Below are 19,281 nucleotides of genomic sequence, written 5' to 3'. Positions count from 1 at the left end.
AATACCTTTCCATTTTTATTCCCATATTAATGGCTCATATGTACTATATGCACTTGTTTTGCCCCGTATTTGGGGGGTACCTACGTATACATTGACTTCAGTTGCCACATGATTAGCGCTTTGTGGTTGTATTTTAAATGAAGTTCATATGAAGTTTTCTTCTCTTTGTTTCTTTTTTACTTTTTTTTTTAGTTTAATATTAAAGTCATGCTGAGCTTTTGGGGGCTCAAAAGAGTGCCCCGAAAACGTATTGAATGTTGCTTATATTTACAATTGAAACAAACTTACATTTAACGTAACATTCGCTTTCATTTGTGGCGGCTCTTTTTTGTTTTTTTTTGTATGAGTTGTGTTGGCTGTTGACTTCGTTGTTATTTGTTGCTGTTCAATGTTGGTCACTTACTCATTCACTTGTTACCAACATTCACGTTTTCTCAGTTTCCTCAGCCGACTTGTCTCTGATTATTGTTTGTGTTTTAGTTGTTTTTTGTTTCATTGCTAAAAGGTTGTTGTGCTAAAGTTTACATCTGCTTTAATATGTCTCGTTCGTGGTTATACTCTTAAATCATTTATACATGTTGTTAACAGAGCAATGAAATGAAAAAGTTGCACTTGTTTCCTTTGTGTTTGCTGCATGTTGCACTTGATATTCACTTTCGTTTTCTTTTCAGGGTAACCATTTTCTCAAAAAGAGAAAAAAGTCGTTTAATGCAAAAAAAAGTAAAAAATTCAATTCATTTCCTTATTTGGCTTTTTTTACGATATTGTAACTTGTCTGTCATGTATTTCCAAATAAAACTGATTAATTAATGTTTTGCTATCATAAGTTTCTTATTAAAATAAATTGTGTTTCAGTAATGTTCCCTTTTTTGCTGTCATAAGAAATGAACAAAGCAGCAGAAAAAAACGTAGTCGTCGTGCTTTCATTAGTAGTCACAAATTAGTTACAAGTGGCAGCCGTTTAATTAATAGTCATGATGTGCTAACAAAGGCACGTACAACATTTTATTTGTATACATATAGAAGGGCTATGTCAGGTAAAAGTGGTTTATACAGCATTATAGACCAGTTTTTAATCAAGACCATAGTCAAGTCGAGACTATAGACACTATAGACCAGTCCTTAATCAGGAACTTAGCCAAAGCTATAGAAAATACTATAGACCAAACTATAGTCAAGACTAGACTATTATCTTAACTATAGTCGAAACTATATACGTGACATTAAACAAGGTTATAGATCAATCTATAGTTAAGACTATGACCTTCCAATTCTTGAATAAAAGCTAGTTTATAGTCAAGATTATGGACAAGACTATAAACGAGCCTTCAGAGTGTACTATAGACCAGACTTTCGTCAAGACTATATACTATAGTCCGGATTATGGGCAACACTATAGACCAGCCTTTTAGCACTATATTTAAGACTGTATACAAGACTGAAGTCAAGACTATATACTATTGACCAAACTGTAGTAAAGACTATATTTAGGCCAAATTTAAGTCAAGACTGCAATCAAAACTATAGATCAGAATATTAATCAGTCTATAATAGACACTATATGACTATACAGTTAAGACTATGGACCAGACTATAGACAAGACTGTAGAGCAGCTTATAGTCAATATTAATCGGCAGATTATTTACTAGTTTTTAATTATGACTATAGTCAAGTCCAGACTGTAGTCTAAACTATAGATCAGACTAAAAAGTCAAGATCAAAGACAACACTATAGACCAGTCATTAATCAGGAAAGCTATAAAAAAATACTATAGACCAAACTATAGTCAAGACCAGACTATTATCTAAACTGTATTCGAACCTATAAACGAGTCTTTTAACAAGATTATAGATAAGACTATAGTCAAGACTATGACCTCTCTAAAAGCTGGCATATAGTCAAGAATATGGACTAGACTACAAGCTAGCCTTCAGTGCATACTATCGACCAGACAATAGTCAAGACTATAGACCAGACTCTAGACAAGACTATAGACTTTACTTCGGGTTATAGGCAAGACTGTAGAACCAGACTTTCAGCACTATATTTAAAACTGTAGTGAGACTAATGTCAAGACTACAATCGAAACTGTAGATCAGACTGTTAATCATAGAATGGAAACTATATAGTCTACATAGGCTATATACTTGACTATATAGTTAAGACTATAGACCAGACTATAGAGCAGCTTATAGTCAATACTAATCGGCAGATTAGTGGACGCTATATTCAAGACTTTGGTAATCTTCAGATTGTCAGTGATTAGGTGATACCATTTCCTTTACAAAGGTGTGACATTCAGCCCCCAAACATTGTCTCATTAATAGTTAATGACGTTATACATTTTTGGGTTCATCATCTCAACTCAATCTTAAGTTAAACTTTCTTCATAATAAACGTGTGAATCTTATTTAGACTTAAAATCAAGCTCAAGCTTAAGAGAGTCAAAGCATATTACACCAAACACACCCAGCAAACACAAGGGTTTAAGATAAATTTATACTCAAACGTCTTGAGTTTGAGAATGATCATAGACTATAGTATAATTGATTATCTCTAGTCTCTGACTATCTTAGCACTGATCATTTTTAGTGTCTGACAACAAAAAAGTCGAGTTTATCAAATTCATTCTGTGACTGAGGTAAAGTTGACTAACTACTATAGATCAATTCTAGACTGTGATTACGGTAAAGTTGCTCAGCTATAGTGTATGACTACAGTATAGTAAAATTGTTCAACTCTAGTCTTTGACAAGATCAATGATCAGCTGCATTTTATCGGTACAATTTGAGTTTTTCAACTCTATAGAGACTACAGTTTCTAAACACAATTGCATAAAGTCAATCTCCTCTAGATTCTAACACAGAAGAGTATATTTGGAAATCAAAAACTTCTTAAGACTTTATGTTTGTTGGGTCATATTGCTAATGTTGTTGTTTTAAATTTGTATTACTCCATAACACATTGTTTATTTGGTGTGTTAAACAGTGTTGTTAAACTTTATAAAATATTACAATAACACCAACAACATTTACGATAACAACAAATTTACAATATTGTTGTTGTTGTTGATTTTTTAGCAAATTATCCATCCACCCAAATAGTAGGTCATGGTTTTCACGGTTTTACGCTTTTTTTTTGTGTATTTCAACTTCAACTTTTTTCTTGGTAGGTTTTTTGTTGCTGCCACACAACAATTGAAAGCGAAATTTTTGTCTGTTTTTTGTTTCAACAAGAATCTTTACCTTAATGTCTTTGGCCCGAGGAGTTAGCATGAAGGGGGAGTGGCATGAGGAATTTGTTGATATTTTTTTCTTTGTGACTTTTTGATGTTTTTCGTCATTTCGTTTGTTTTTGTATACAAATTGTTTATTGTTGGTTTAGGTTTTTATAATGTTTAATTCTGTATTTTTTATGATTTCAGAGATTTGAGATTTTTTTAATTTGCTGTAGTTAATTTTATTTATTATATACGCTAAGTTATTTCAACAATATGATAAATTATTATTAACGTTAATTTTGCGACAATTTTTAAATGAGAAGGAGGGTTTGATAACTATATGTAATCACTTGTTTTTATGTAATTTGTTTACTAAAAGACTGACAAAATTATGGGTTTCGAAAATTAATAATTTGTTTAAGTATCTAGCAACTTTAAACTTAATTTGTTTATTCACATCAAATTAAGTTTAAAGTGGAGCTTTGAGAACTGTAAGACTAGTCTACAGTGTAGTCTAGTTTGGTCTAGTCTATAGTCTAGTCTATAGTCTAGTCTATAGTCTAGTCTATAGTCTAGTCTATAGTCTAGTCTATAGTCTAGTCTATAGTCTAGTCTATAGTCTAGTCTATAGTCTAGTCTATAGTCTAGTCTATAGTCTATTCTATAGTCTAGTCTATAGTCTAGTCTATAGTCTAGTCTATAGTCTAGTTTATAGTCTAGTCTATAGTCTAGTCTATAGTCTAGTCTATAGTCTAGTCTATAGTCTAGTCTATAGTCTAGTCTATAGTCTAGTCTATAGTCTATCTAGTCTAGTCTATAGTCTAGTCTATAGTCTATTCTATAGTCTAGTCTATAGTCTAGTCTATAGTCTAGTCTATAGTCTAGTCTATAGTCTAGTCTATAGTCTAGTCTATAGTCTAGTCTATAGTCAAGTCTATAGTCTAGTCTATAGTCAAGTCTATAGTCTAGTCTATAGTCTAGTCTATAGTCTAGTCTATAGTCTAGTCTATAGTCTAGTCTATAGTCTAGTCTATAATCTAGTCTATAGTCTAGTCTATAGTCTAGTCTATAGTCTAGTCTATAGTCTAGTCTATAGTCTAGTCTATAGTCTAGTCTATAGTCTAGTCTATAGTCTAGTCTATAGTCTAGTCTATAGTCTAGTCTATAGTCTAGTCTATAGTCTAGTCTATAGTCTAGTCTATAGTCTAGTCTATAGTCTAGTCTATAGTCTAGTCTATAGTCTAGTCTATAGTCTAGTCTATAGTCTAGTCTATAGTCTAGTCTATAGTCTAGTCTATAGTCTAGTCTATAGTCTAGTCTATAGTCTAGTCTATAGTCTAGTCTATAGTCTAGTCTATAGTCTAGTCTATAGTCTAGTCTATAGTCTAGTCTATAGTCTAGTCTATAGTCTAGTCTATAGTCTAGTCTATAGTCTAGTCTATAGTCTAGTCTATAGTCTAGTCTATAGTCTAGTCTATAGTCTAGAATATTTTAATTAAATTTAGTTTAGGGGTTCTAGAAAACAAATATATGCCACTAGAACTAAGAATGGAGAGGGTTTTGAGGCATGTGTATCCTACAACATCAGGATCGCATAAATAAAATTTTGGTAATATTAAAGAAAATCGACTATACTTTAGAGTAAAGTTTTCATATAACTAGATAAAGGGGTTTTGTTTTTTTTTTTTTTCTTCTAGTTATTAATTCGTTTCATTCAATGATATATAAATGTTAGTATTTTGAGAGTCTATAATAATAGAGCATGTAATAAGCCTTGATTGTTAAGGAATTAGGACACGAACTCCCCCACCCGACTCCTAGCTAGCTAATCAATGGCTCTCATCGTCCTGGTTTCTTAACATTCATTCCCCGGAAATCAGAGTATAAAACTGTCTTTAGTAAACAGAGCTTTGTTTAGAACTCTTATTGTGTATTTTGATTTCCTGGCTTTAGTCAGAATAATTTTTGATATTAGTTTAGTTTTCTAGCCATATCAATTTGATGTTCTTTCTAAAGATATAAAAAAAGATAATCTTGTAGATTCTATGAGATTTCAAAATGTTACATTGTCTAGTCTATAGTCTAGTCTATAGCCTAGTCTATTGTCTAGTCTATAGTCTAGTCTATAGTCTAGTCTATAGTCTAGTCTATAGTCTAGTCTATAGTCTAGTCTATAGTCTAGTCTATAGTCTAGTCTATAGTCTAGTCTATAGTCTAGTCTATAGTCTAGTCTATAGTCTAGTCTATAGTCTGGTCTATAGTCTAGTCTATAGTCTAGTCTATAGTCTGGTCTAAAGTCTAGGCTAAAGTCTAGTCTATAGTCAAGTCTATAGTCTAGTCTATAGTCTAGTCTATAGTCTAGTCTATAGTCTAGTCTATAGTCTAGTCTATAGTCTAGTCTATAGTCTAGTCTATAGTCTAGTCTATAGTCTAGTCTATAGTCTAGTATATAGTCTAGTCTATAGTCTAGTCTATAGTCTAGTCTATAGTCTAGTCTATAGTCTAGTCTATAGTCTAGTCTATAGTCTAGTCTATAGTCTAGTCTATAGTCTAGTCTATAGTCTAGTTTATAGTCTAGTCTATAGTCTAGTCTATAGTCTAGTCTATAGTCTAGTCTATAGTCTAGTCTATAGTCTAGTCTATAGTCTAGACTATAGGCTAGTTTATAATCTAGTCTATAATCTAGTCTATAATCTAGTCTATAATCTAGTCTATAATCTAGTCTATATCTAGTCTATAGTCTAGTCTATAGTCTAATCTATAGTCTAGTCTATAGTCTAGTCTATAGTCTAGTCTATAGTCTAGTCTATAGTCTAGTCTATAGTCTAGTCTATAGTCTAGTCTATAGTCTAGTCTATAGTCTAGTCTATAGTCTAGTCTATAGTCTAGTCTATAGTCTAGTCTATAGTCTAGTCTATAGTCAGTCTATAGTCTAGTCTATAGTCTAGTCTATAGTCTAGTCTATAGTCTAGTCTATAGTCTAGTCTAGTCTGTAGATTAGTCTATAGTCTGGTCTATAGTCTAGTCTATAATCTACTCTATCATCTAGTCTATAATCCAGTCTGTAATCTAGTCTGTATTCTACATTTAACTATTTTTACTTCTTTACATCCCCCTCTGAATACCCTTAATATTATATCCAATTCCTGTTCATTTCCACTTAAATACACACAATTTAATAATTGTTGAAGGAATTTTTTTTAAACAAAAAGACTTCTCTCTCTCTGTACAACCAGTTTTAATTCCCACCCTGATTAATCTTTAAATGATATATCCAAATCTTAAATGTATCATAAAAATTCCTTTGAAACTCAAAAAAAATATATATATTAAACTATATAAAAAGTAACAACTGCAACAATATATACATATAAATGATATGTGTCGTTTTTAAGGTGGTCACCGCAACAAGTTGTACATCCACTTTCATTTTTCATTAAATATGACACCGAAAGAAAATTACAATAACAACAATAGCAGCAGCAGCAGCAATAACAATAGCACCACAAATCGACAACTAGCATATACCGGACACAATCATAACCATCATCTTCCAAAATATATACATATGTGTATATACATACATATATACGTCCAATGATCCATACCATACCAGTAACAATGCCATTGCCACCACCAACCAATATTATCATCATCATCAGCCAGCCAGCCACACATTTATATTCATTGGCCATAGTTTTGGAATGACTATGATCATTTTATTTAATAGCTTTAATGTTTTTGTTGTGTTTGCCTTTTCCGTCTACTTAACACAAACATTTGGTCAAAATTCATAAGTTACCACTAGTGAGTGGTCTTTGGTAATTTAAAGAAAGTTTTTCTCTCCTTTAGATATAAAATTTCTTAATAGAGTTTTCAAAATATTTTTCTAATCATCTTTCTTTATAATAATTGAATAAATCTGAGAGCAATAATTGAGTGAAAAGAAAATTTTAAGATTTCTATTACCACCCTCGCATGTTTAGCTAAATGATCTGTCAATATTAAGCTTCTTAAAAAAAAGACCCAATAAAAACGTAAAATAATCAGAATAGCGTGATCAATCTATAAACCACAAACCGTTGGAATTCTTCATGTGAGTGTCGATTTTCAAAAAAGTGTTTCCTTCTAATTTCTAAAAAAGCAAATCGTGAATGTTATTTTATATAAATAAACATAAATATAACAAAATTAGATTTCATTTCTTTTGCTTGTTTGTTCCCTTAAACTAAAACTGCAGGTAATAAAACAAAATTTACTTTCAACTATTTCAAGTATTTTGTTACCAATTTCTTATATGTGTTTTTCGCCGATATATTGACACGTAAGACCCCAAAAAAAAAGAAAAAAGTTTAAGCAAATCATTTGTTAAACGATTTATTAGCTGTTGTATGTTTCTCCAAAAAGAAGGAAATATAATAACTTTGGACCCAAAAAAAAAACTTATGCTTATGGCAACCAAACGATGTTTTTGACAAGCAACCCATTTTGTTTAATAATCATCATGCCAACAAACTCTTGTTTAAGTGAAACCGAAAGCTTTACCTATATCTCTCTTTTGTTTAAAATATTGATGGTTCAATTACTTATTATTAAATAACAACTGAAAATTTTAAAACAGTTGTATTAAAATTACCAATAATCACTTATAATTTGAGGGCCTATTTCATTGAACATTTTTCTTATTTAGACATTTTGTATAAAACAAAATGTTTTTTTTTCCAGACTTCGTTAATAAACGTCAATCAATTTAATATTTTTTGTTTTTAAGTTTTAAAATAAATAAATTTCTTTTTGTCTTTATCGGTATGTAAGATTTTTGCTGGCAACACCCTTAGGAAAAGTTAAATGATTTTGCAAATTATTGATTGATAGAGAGAAACGGCTGTTGCGTAAAAATTTGTTGAGCTTTAAATTAAACAATGGTAAAGCTTCATACAAAATATTTTTAAAAAGTTTATAAGATACTCAAATATTGCTTAAACCAGGTCCAACTCAATTTAAGATTTTCTAGTTCAGTTCTAGTTCAGTTCTAGTTCAGTTCTAGTTCAGTTCTAGTTCAGTTCTAGTTCAGTTCTAGTTCAGTTCTAGTTCAGTTCTAGTTCAGTTCTAGTTCAGTTCTAGTTCAGTTCTAGTTCAGTTCTAGTTCAGTTCTAGTTCAGTTCTAGTTCAGTTCTAGTTCAGGTTTAGTTCAGGTCTAGTTCAGTTCTAGTTCAGTTCTAGTTCAGTTCTAGTTCAGTTCTAGTTCAGTTCTAGTTCAGTTCTAGTTCAGTTCTAGTTCAGTTCTAGTTCAGTTCTAGTTCAGTTCTAGTTCAGTTCTAGTTCAGTTCTAGTTCAGTTCTAGTTCAGTTCTAGTTCAGTTCTAGTTCAGTTCTAGTTCTGTTCTAGTTCTGTTCTAGTTCTGTTCTAGTTCTGTTCTAGTTCTGCTCTAGTTCTGTTCTAGTTCTGTTCTAGTTCTGTTCTAGTTCTGTTCTAGTTCTGTTCTAGTTCTGTTCTAATTCTGTTCTAGTTCAGTTCTAGTTCAGTTCTAGTTCAGTTCTAGTTCAGTTCTAGTTCAGTTCTAGTTCAGTTCTAGTTCAGTTCTAGTTCAGTTCTAGTTCAGTTCTAGTTCAGTTCTAGTTCAGTTCTAGTTCAGTTCTAGTTCAGTTCTAGTTCAGTTCTAGTTCAGTTCTAGTTCAGTTCTTGTTCAGTTCTTGTTCAGTTCTAGTTCAGTTCTTGTTCAGTTCTTGTTCAGTTCTTGTTCAGTTCTAGTTCAGTTCTAGTTCAGTTCGAGTTCAGTTCGAGTTCAGTTCGAGTTCAGTTCGAGTTCAGTTCGAGTTCAGTTCGAGTTCAGTTCTAGTTTAGTTCTAATTCAGGTCTAGTTCAGTTCTAGTTCAGTTCTAGTTCAGTTCTAGTTCAGTTCTAGTTCAGTTCTAGTTCAGTTCTAGTTCAGTTCTAGTTCAGTTCTAGTTCAGTTCTAGTTCAGTTCTAGTTCAGTTCTAGTTCTAGTTCAGTTCTAGTTCAGTTCTAGTTTAGTTCTAGTTCAGTTTTAGTTCAGTTCTGGTTCAGTTCTAGTTCAGTTCTAGCTCAGTTCAAGTTCAGTTCTAGTTGAGTTCTAGTTCAGTTCTTGTTCAGTTCTAGTTCAGTTCTAGTTCAGTTCTAGTTCAGTTCTTGATCAGTTCTAGCTTAGTTCTAGTTCAGTTCAGTTCAGTTCTAGTTCTGTTCTAGTTCTGTTCTAGTTCTGTTCTAGTTCTGTTCTAGTTCTGTTCTAGTTCTGTTCTAGTTCTGTTCTAGTTCTGTTCTAGTTCTGTTCTAGTTCTGTTCTAGTTCTGTTCTAGTTCTGTTCTAGTTCTGTTCTAGTTCTGTTCTAGTTCTGTTCTAGTTCTGTTCTAGTTCTGTTCTAGTTCTGTTCTAGTTCTGTTCTAGTTCTGTTCTAGTTCTGTTCTAGTTCTGTTCTAGTTCTGTTCTAGTTCTGTTCTAGTTCTGTTCTAGTTCTGTTCTAGTTCTGTTCTAGTTCTGTTCTAGTTCTGTTCTAGTTCTGTTCTAGTTCTGTTCTAGTTCTGTTCTAGTTCTGTTCTAGTTCTGTTCTAGTTCTGTTCTAGTTCTGTTCTAGTTCTGTTCTAGTTCTGTTCTAGTTCTGTTCTAGTTCTGTTCTAGTTCTGTTCTAGTTCTGTTCTAGTTCTGTTCTAGTTCTGTTCTAGTTCTGTTCTAGTTCTGTTCTAGATCTGTTCTAGTTCTGTTCTAGTTCTGTTCTAGTTCTGTTCTAGTTCTGTTCTAGTTCTGTTCTAGTTCTGTTCTAGTTCTGTTCTAGTTCTGTTCTAGTTCTGTTCTAGTTCTGTTCTAGTTTTGTTCTAGTACTGTTCTAGTTCTGTTCTAGTTCTGTTCTAGTTCTGTTCTAGTTCTGTTCTAGTTCTGTTCTTGTTCTATTAGTATTCGTTCAAATTCTTCTTATTGGAAATCCTGTGAACTTTTTAACCTCAACGACTTTAGCTCTATCTTAAATAAGTAAAATCTTGCCCAATATTTGACATATTTATATTCAAATCAAAACTAAAATTGTGTAAACTGTTTTTAACCCAAAATTAACCTCTTCATTAACATTACATTAAAGCTCATTTTCCCCTCATATAACATGAAAAATTTATTAAACATATTTCTTCTCATAAACATTATGAAATGCACAAGAGTTCCCTTAAGGCTTTGTTAAAACTTTATATAGAAAATTGTAGTTGGTTTTTTTCCGGCCGCTATTAAGGTAATAGTACAAGTATTAGATAACAACAACTTCATCATAAACCAGTAGTTAACTCATCTCTATATAGTGTTATTTAATTCTTGTATTTAGTCTTTATTTTCATGTATTTTTTGCTCAACCTAAAACAAATCGTGACTTTTATGACATTTTCCAATTTTTCAAATGTTTTTTTTTGGGTTTTTTTTCTTCTATTTCATCTTCGTTTACGTTACATTATATAGCAAGTAGCTTCAGATTTTCTTTTAAGTTCAAGCATCCAAAAAACTACAACAACATCTTTGCAATTATTACTTAAACATTTTTTGTAGTTTTTTTTTAACCACAAAGTAAACTTGTATTGTAATTTTTTGGTTTTAACCAAAACTAGTTACTTGCCCCAAGTAGTATTTTTTTGCCACATTTTCCATTGGGGGCTGCGGTTTTGTTGTTTACTTTTTTCCCGCTCATCGTATTAATGTCAGCTAAATGTCATCTTTAAATCAAAATAGTTATTGTAGTATTACTGTGGTAAAGTTTTGCTTTTTTGCAATATTTGCTAAAAACCACCTTTCCGTAATTTTTTAATTAAATTGTAACATTTGCGTGTCATTAATTTAATAGAGTGATTATAAAGTTCAATTGTTAATGTTAACACTATATTCGCCTAAATTTTCGGTATTGCCTATAAAATTTTAAATTAACTATTTATTTTCTTTTGTAAACTTTTTTACATGCTTTCACTAACAAACACAAAACACTTGCAAAAAAAAAAAAAAAAACTTTTTAAAACAGCCGGTGATTATTAAACCCGTAAGTAAAATTTTTAATGTAGTTTTTATTTTATGTGATTTGTTTTTTATTTTTAGATAAAAATAAAGATATGGTAACATATCTATGGTTATTTTATTTAATGGTCAAAACACAGCATGTTTTGCACTTAACCAAAAAAATATATAAATTGAAAGACAAGCAATAATTTGAAAAATAAATTGCCAACGCCTAATGAAAATATGGCACAAAACTCTCTCAAATATTCGACATAAATAGTTTTGATATTAAGTGCTAAAAGACAAAATAGCAAATAGAAAATAACTAAAACATTTTTGAAATAAATAAAACTGCTTTACAAAAATTCAAATCATTTTGGTTTAAGCTTTGACTAAAGCTAAATTCCGGCTATATTCTTCAATATTTTAAACAGAATACTGCTGAGGCTATAGCTGAAATTAACTGTACCAAAAGCTGAGACTTTTAATACAGTTCTACTTCAGTACTCGATCAACTCTAGAGTAGTTCTATTTCTATTTCAGTTCTAGTTCTGTTCTAATTCAGTTCTGGTTTAATTATAGTTGTCTTTTAGTTCACTTCAAGTTCTGTTCAAGTTCTGTTCTAATTCAGTTCTATTTCTGTTCTGGTTCTATTATAATCTATTCTAGTTCTGTTCCAGTTCTATTCTATTCTAATTCCGTTCTAGTTCTATTCTATTCTAATTCCGTTCTAGTTCTATTCTAGTTCTATTCTAGTTCTGTTCTAGTTCTGTTCTAGTTCTGTTCTAGTTCTGTTCTAGTTCTGTTCTAGTTCTGTTCTTGTTCTGTTCTAGTTCTGTTCTAGTTCTGTTCTAGTTCTGTTCTAGTTCTGTTCTAGTTCTGTTCTAGTTCTGTTCTAGTTCTGTTCTAGTTCTGTTCTAGTTCTGTTCTAGTTCTGTTCTAGTTCTGTTCTAGTTCTGTTCTAGTTCTGTTCTAGTTCTGTTCTAGTTCTGTTCTAGTTCTGTTCTAGTTCTGTTCTAGTTCTGTTCTAGTTCTGTTCTAGTTCTGTTCTAGTTCTGTTCTAGTTCTGTTCTAGTTCTGTTCTAGTTCTGTTCTAGTTCTGTTCTAGTTCTGTTCTAGTTCTGTTCTAGTTCTGTTCTAGTTCTGTTCTAGTTCTGTTCTAGTTCTGTTCTAGTTCTGTTCTAGTTCTGTTCTAGTTCTGTTCTAGTTCTGTTCTAGTTCTGTTCTAGTTCTGTTTCTAGTTCTGTTTCTAGTTCTGTTCTAGTTCTGTTCTAGTTCTGTTCAAGTTCTGTTCTAGTTCTGTTCTAGTTCTGTGCTAGTTCTGTTCTAGTTCTGTTCTAGTTCTAGTTCTGTACAGTTTGTTCTATTTCTGTACTAGTTCTGTTCTGGTTCTGTTCTCTGTTCTGGTTCTATTTCTGGTTCTGTTCTGGTTCTGTTCTGGTCGGTTCTGGTTCTGTCTGGTTCTGTTCTGGTTCTGTTCTGGTTCTGTTCTGGTTCTGTTCTGGTTTCTGTTCTGGTTCTTGTTCGGGTTCTGTCTGGTTCTGTTCTGGTTCTGTTCTGGTTCTGTTCTGGTTCTGTTCTGGTTCTGTTCTGGTTCTGTTCTGGTTCTTTTCTGTTTCTGTTCTGGTTCTGTCTGGGTTCTGTTCTGTTCTGGTTCTGTTCTGGTTCTGTTCTGGTTCTGTTCTGGTTCTGTGGTTCTGTTTTGGTTCTGTTCTGGTTCTGTTCTGGTTCTGTTCTGGTTCTGTTCTGGTTCTGTTCTGGTTCTGTTCTAATTCTGTTCTGGTTCTGTTCTAGTTCTGTTCTAGTTCTGTTCGAGTTCTGTTCTAGTTCTATTCTAGTTCTGTTCTAGTTCTGTTCTAGTTCTGTTCTAGTTCTGTTCTAGTTCTGTTCTAGTTCTGTTCTAGTTCTGTTCTAGTTCTGTTCTAGTTCTGTTCTAGTTCTGTTCTAGTTCTGTTCTAGTTCTGTTCTAGTTCTGTTCTAGTTCTGTTCTAGTTCTGTTCTAGTTCTGTTCTAGTTCTGTTCTAGTTCTGTTCTAGTTCTGTTCTAGTTCTGTTCTAGTTCTGTTCTAGTTCTGTTCTAGTTCTGTTCTAGTTCTGTTCTAGTTCTGTTCTAGTTCTGTTCTAGTTCTGTTCTAGTTCTGTTCTAGTTCTGTTCTAGTTCTGTTCTAGTTCTGTTCTAGTTCTGTTCTAGTTCTGTTCTAGTTCTGTTCTAGTTCTGTTCTAGTTCTGTTCTAGTTCTGTTCTAGTTCTGTTCTAGTTCTGTTGTAGTTCTTTTCTAGTTCTGTTCTAGTTCTGTTCTAGTTCTGTTCTAGTTCTGTTCTAGTTCTGTTCTAGTTCTGTTGTAGTTCTTTTCTAGTTCTGTTCTAGTTCAAGTTCTGTTATAGCTCTGTTCTTATTCTGCTCAAGTTCTCAAGTTCGTGTTCCCTTATAGTTTCAGTTCTGTTCAGTTCTAGCTCAGTTTATATTCAAGCTGGGCGATAGTCGATTCTATAGCTGACACTTGTCCAACGCAGATGCTTTCATAAGCATTTTCTTAACAAATTCTTAAATTATAAATTTTAAAAAATGTTCTTTTATCAATATGTATTTGACTCTTTACAAAATTCTTAGGAAAAATTTCGAACATTTAAAATTGTTCATTATAAAAACCACTTCAATTTACCCCCAAAAAACTGACTTGTAACACATGTTATAAATTATTAAAAATAAAATTTAAACAAAAATTATTTGTTCATGTCTTGTTTACCACTTCTGACCATATTTGTACGATTTCTAAGAAATTCTCCCACAATACAGAGGACGTACATACAAGCAAGCAAACAAACAAATAAAAACCAACTGCTACTGTTCATGACCCATAAAACCAACAAATATGTATGTGAAGTTTTTTTTATTTGGCGCCCATTATTAGCAATCATTAAATTAAATTTTTGCTGTTCTTTTTTTTGCCATAATTTATTTGGCAAAACGTTTAAAAATGTTTAAAGGCAAATACATAAACCACAGCAATGAGTCAATGAATATAGACACATTTTATTGGCGTTTTTTTGGTAATAATGTGTGTTGATTTTACATATTTGGTAATTTCTGAATTATTACCAAAAACAATCACGTTGATATGATAATATTGGTCATTTTGTTATTAAAAGGCCAGAATTTGTTGGGCTATTGTAAAAGCTACCGTTTGTTTTCTAAGAAATTTAAAGGAATTTCTTTAAACAAAGTTATTACACGTGCCTTATGTCAACTCTGCCCCAGTCATGGGCATTTCTTGTAGTAAGAGTGTGAGTACTTAGCCAAAAAAGTACAGTGTGAGAGTTATTATCTTGCAATAGTTGTGTTCGTTTTAATCATTAAAAACCACTTCTTCTTCTACTACTTCGTAAAATGTATATTGCCCATCACTGCCTTAGAGACAACAAAACTATTATTTTTAATAAAACTTGTAATTTAAAAGTTGAAAGCTTTATAATCTAGAGCATTACACTTCTCATGTATTTAATCTTAGTTTTTTTTTCGCCCATTTTATTCTCAATCTTATTTTCGTCTATTCTTTTTTGTATTATTTTTATAAATAACATTTTCATAACCCAGATAATAGTGTGAACTTAATTAATTGATAAACTTTATTTATTAATTAAGATAAAAACACAATATTTTTTCTGTTAAACCAAAATAAACAAAAAAAGCATTAAAATTAATTAACATTTTTTTTTAAGTGGTAAAGCTCAGTTGTGGCCAAAAATTACTGGTAATTCTATTTTTCGGGGTTTTATGAGAGAAAATTTATGACTTAATCGTAAAACTAGTGTCTCACCAAAATGCCATTAATATGCAATGTTTTTTGCCCAAATTATATTTACCATGTTTTACTGAAAGCTTTAAAAAAAACTCCATTAAATGTCAGAAAAGATTTTAAACACGAACTCTGCCAAAGTGATTTGAAGTTAGATTATTAAAATACATTTTACACTTTTATAACTGCTGTCGCTTTTTTTTATAATTCTGTGCATGATTTATGTTACATGACTCATTATTGATAAATTGATTTAGATAATGGCGGTAATTTTTTGGGTTATTTTTTGACTGCCCACTTAAAAAAAAATTAATTGAAATTCTTCTGATTTATACAAAAAAAAATATATTTTCAAATTCATTCTCTTTAATCTCTTAAGGTCTTATTAAATAAACTCATTGCCCCAACTTAGTTCTAAATTCAGTTCTACCTCTGTTCTAATTCAGTTCTAGTTCAGTTCTAGTTCATTTCAGTTCTAGTTCAGTTCTAGTTCAGTTCTAGTTCAGTTCTAGTTCAGTTCTAGTTCAGTTCTAGTTCAGTTCTAGTTCAGTTCTAGTTCAGTTCTAGTTCAGTTCTAGTTCAGTTCTAGTTCAGTTCTAGTTCAGTTCTAGTTCAGTTCTAGTTCAGTTCTAGTTCAGTTCTAGTTCAGTTCTAGTTCAGTTCTAGTTCAGTTCTAGTTCAGTTCTAGTTCAGTTCTAGTTCAGTTCTAGTTCAGTTCTAGTTCAGTTCTAGTTCAGTTCTAGTTCAGTTCTAGTTCAGTTCTAGTTCAGTTCTAGTTCAGTTCTAGTTCAGTTCTAGTTCAGTTCTAGTTCAGTTCTAGTTCAGTTCTAGTTCAGTTCTAGTTCAGTTCTAGTTCAGTTCTAGTTCAGTTCTAGTTCAGTTCTAGTTCAGTTCTAGTTCAGTTCTAGTTCAGTTCTAGTTCAGTTCAGTTAGTTCAGTTCTAGTTCAGTTCTAGTTTCAGTTCTAGTTCAGTTCTAGTTCAGTTCTAGTTCAGTTCTAGTTCAGTTCTAGTTCAGTTCTAGTTCAGTTCTAGTTCAGTTCTAGTTCGTCTAGTTCAGTTCTAGTTCTGTTCTAGTTCTGTTCTAGTTTGTTCTAGTTCTGTTCTAGTTTTGTTCTAGTTCTGTTCTGTCTGTTCTAGTTCTGTTTTCTAGTTCTGTTCTAGTTCTGTTCTAGTTCTGTTCTAGTTCTGTTCTAGTTCTGTTTCTAGTTCTGTTCTAGGTTCTGTTCTAGTTGTCTAGTCGACCTAGTTCTGTTCTAGTTCTGTTCTAGTTCTGTTCTAGTTCTGTTCTATTTCTGATCTAGTTCTGTTCTAGTCTGTTCTAGTTCTGTTCTAGTTTTGTTCTAGTTATGTTCTAGTTTCTGTTCTAGTTCTGTTCTAGTTCTGTTCTAGTTCTGTTCTAGTTCTGTTCTAGTTCTGTTCTAGTTCTGTTCTAGTTCTGTTCTAGTTTTGTTCTAGTTCTGTTGTAGTTCTGCTCTAGTTCTGTTCTAGTTCTGTTCTAGTTCTGTTGTAGTTCTGTTGTAGTTCTGTTCTAGTTCTGTTCTAGTTCTGTTCTAGTTCTGTTCTAGTTCTGTTCTAGTTCTGTCTTAGTTCAGTTCTAGTTCTGTTCTGTTCTAGTTCTGTTCTAGTTCTGTTTTAGTTCTGTTCTAGTTTTGTTCTAGTTCTGTTCTAGTTCAGTTCTAGTTCTGTTCTAGTTCTGTTCTAGTTCAGTTCTAGTGCTAGTTCGGTTCTAGTTCAGTTCTAATTCAGTTCTAGTTCAGTTCTAGTTCAGTTCTAGTTCAGTTCTAGTTCAGTTCTAGTTCAGTTCTAGTTCAGTTCTAGTTCAGTTCTAGTTCAGTTCTAGTTCAGTTCTAGTTCAGTTCTAGTTCAGTTCTAGTTCAGTTCTAGTTCAGTTCTAGTTCAGTTCTAGTTCAGTTCTAGTTCAGTTCTAGTTCAGTTCTAGTTCAGTTCTAGTTCAGTTCTAGTTCAGTTCTAGTTCAGTTCTAGTTCAGTTCTAGTTCAGTTCTAGTTCAGTTCTAGTTCAGTTCTAGTTCAGTTCTAGTTCAGTTCTAGTTCAGTTCTAGTTCAGTTCTAGTTCAGTTCTAGTTCAGTTCTAGTTCAGTTCTAGTTCAGTTCTAGTTCAGTTCTAGTTCAGTTCTAGTTCAGTTCTAGTTCAGTTCTAGTTCAGTTCTAGTTCAGTTCTAGTTCAGTTCTAGTTCAGTTCTAGTTCAGTTCTAGTTCAGTTCTAGTTCAGTTCTAGTTCAGTTCTAGTTCAGTTCTAGTTCAGTTCTAGTTCAGTTCTAGTTCAGTTCTAGTTCAGTTCTAGTTCAGTTCTAGTTTAGTTCAGTTCTAGTTCAGTTCTAGTTCAGTTCTAGTTCAGTTCTAGTTCAGTTCTAGTTCAGTTCTAGTTCAGTTCTAGTTCAGTTCTAGTTCAGTTCTAGTTCAGTTCTAGTTCTGTTCTAGTTCAGTTCTAGTTCAGTTCTAGTTCAGTTCTAGTTCAGTTCTAGTTCAGTTCTAGTTCAGTTCTAGTTCAGTTCTAGTTCAGTTCTAGTTCAGTTCTTGTTCAGTTCTAGTTCAGTTCTAGTTCAGTTCTAGTTCAGTTCTAGTTCAGTTCTAGTTCAGTTCTAGTTCAGTTCTAGTTCAGTTCTAGTTCTCTTCTAGTTCTGTTCTAGTTCTGTTCTAGTTCTGTTCTAGTTCTGTTCTAGTTCTGTTCTAGTTCTGTTCTAGTTCTGTTCTAGTTCAATTCTAGTTCTGTTCTAGTTCTGTTCTAGTTCTGTTCCAGTTCTGTTCTAGTTCTGTTCTTGTTCTGTTCTAGTTCTGTTCTAGTTCTGTTCTAGTTCAGTTCTAGTTCTGTTTTAGTTTTGTTCTAGTTCTGTTATAGTTCTGTTCTGTTCTAGTTCTGTTATAGTTCTGTTCTAGTTCTGTTCTAGTTCCGCTCTAGTTCTGTTCTAGTTCTGTTCTAGTTCTGTTCTAGTTCTGTTCTAGTTCTGTTCTAGTTCTGTTCTAGTTCTGTTCTAGTTCTGTTCTAGTTCTGTTCTAGCTCTGTTCTAGTTCTGTTCTAGTTCTGTTCTAGTTCTGTTCTAGTTCTGTTCTAGTTCTGTTCTAGTTCTGTTCTAGTTCTGTTCTAGTTCTGTTCTAGTTCTGTTCTAGTTCTGTTCTAGTTCTGTTCTAGTTCTGTTCTAGTTCTGTTCTAGTTCTGTTCTAGTTCTGTTCTAGTTCTGTTCTAGTTCTGTTCTAGTTCTGTTCTAGTTCTGTTCTAGTTCTGTTCTAGTTCTGTTCTAGTTCTGTTCTAGTTCTAGTTCTGTTCTAGTTCTGTTCTAGTTCAGTTCTAGTTCAGTTCTAGTTCAGTTCTAGTTCAGTTCTAGTTCAGTTCTAGTTCAGTTCTAGTTCAGTTCTAGTTCAGTTCTAGTTCAGTTCTAGTTCAGTTCTAGTTCAGTTCTAGTTCAGTTCTAGTTCAGTTCTAGTTCAGTTCTAGTTCAGTTCTAGTTCAGTTCTAGTTCAGTTCTAGTTCAGTTCTAGTTCAGTTCTAGTTCAGTTCTAGTTCAGTTCTAGTTCAGTTCTAGTTCAGTTCTAGTTCAGTTCTAGTTCAGTTCTAGTTCAGTTCTAGTTCAGTTCTAGTTCAGTTCTAGTTCAGTTCTAGTTCAGTTCTAGTTCAGTTCTAGTTCAGTTCTAGTTCAGTTCTAGTTCAGTTCTAGTTCAGTTCTAGTTCAGTTCTAGTTCAGTTCTAGTTCAGTTCTAGTTCAGTTCTAGTTCAGTTCTAGTTCAGTTCTAGTTCAGTTCTAGTTCAGTTCTAGTTCAGTTCTAGTTCAGTTCTAGTTCAGTTCTAGTTCAGTTCTAGTTCAGTTCTAGTTCAGTTCTAGTTCAGTTCTAGTTCAGTTCTAGTTCAGTTCTAGTTCAGTTCTTAGTTCAGTTCTAGTTCAGTTCTAGTTCAGTTCTAGTTCAGTTCTAGTTCAGTTCTAGTTCAGTTCTAGTTCAGTTGTGGTTCAGTTCTAGTTCAGTTCTAGTTCAGAGCCCAAATTATGGCATACGATATCGATCGAAATCTCAATAGAATCTAAATGGAGATTTCGATCGATTATCGTATGCCATAATTTGGGCCCAGTTCGAGTTCTGTTGTTGTTCTGTTTTAGTTCTGTTCTAGTTCAGGTATAGTTCAGTTCTGGTTAAGTTCTAGTTCAGTTGTAGTTTGAAACTATATGAAGAGTTACTCAGATCGATCATATAGACCAATCTGTCGATTGTTTTTTTACTCAAGAAAACTGTTTTCGTACCTTAAAGACAACTCAGTTTGTTATTTCATACCAAAT

General features: G+C 32.4%; 1 protein-coding gene across 1 annotated transcript in view; it reads left to right on the top strand.

Annotated features, from left to right (window-relative positions):
- The first annotated feature begins 11,232 nt into the window (after positions 1-11,232).
- LOC119610339 (protein outspread-like) overlaps positions 11,233-19,281 on the top strand; it is a 90,414-nt gene continuing 82,365 nt past the window's right edge. The window contains exon 1 of the mRNA XM_037965502.1: positions 11,233-11,245. The gene's annotated coding sequence lies outside the window, so the exon portion shown is untranslated. The remainder of the gene's footprint in view (positions 11,246-19,281) is intronic.

Source organism: Lucilia sericata, unplaced genomic scaffold (genome assembly GCF_015586225.1).
Source record: "Lucilia sericata isolate MDLA Ls3-8-SP2 unplaced genomic scaffold, ASM1558622v1 Contig001161F_arrow, whole genome shotgun sequence".
NCBI lineage: Eukaryota > Metazoa > Arthropoda > Insecta > Diptera > Calliphoridae > Lucilia > Lucilia sericata.
Note: the sequence above shows the minus strand (reverse complement) of the source record. Positions and strands in the feature narration are given on the sequence as shown.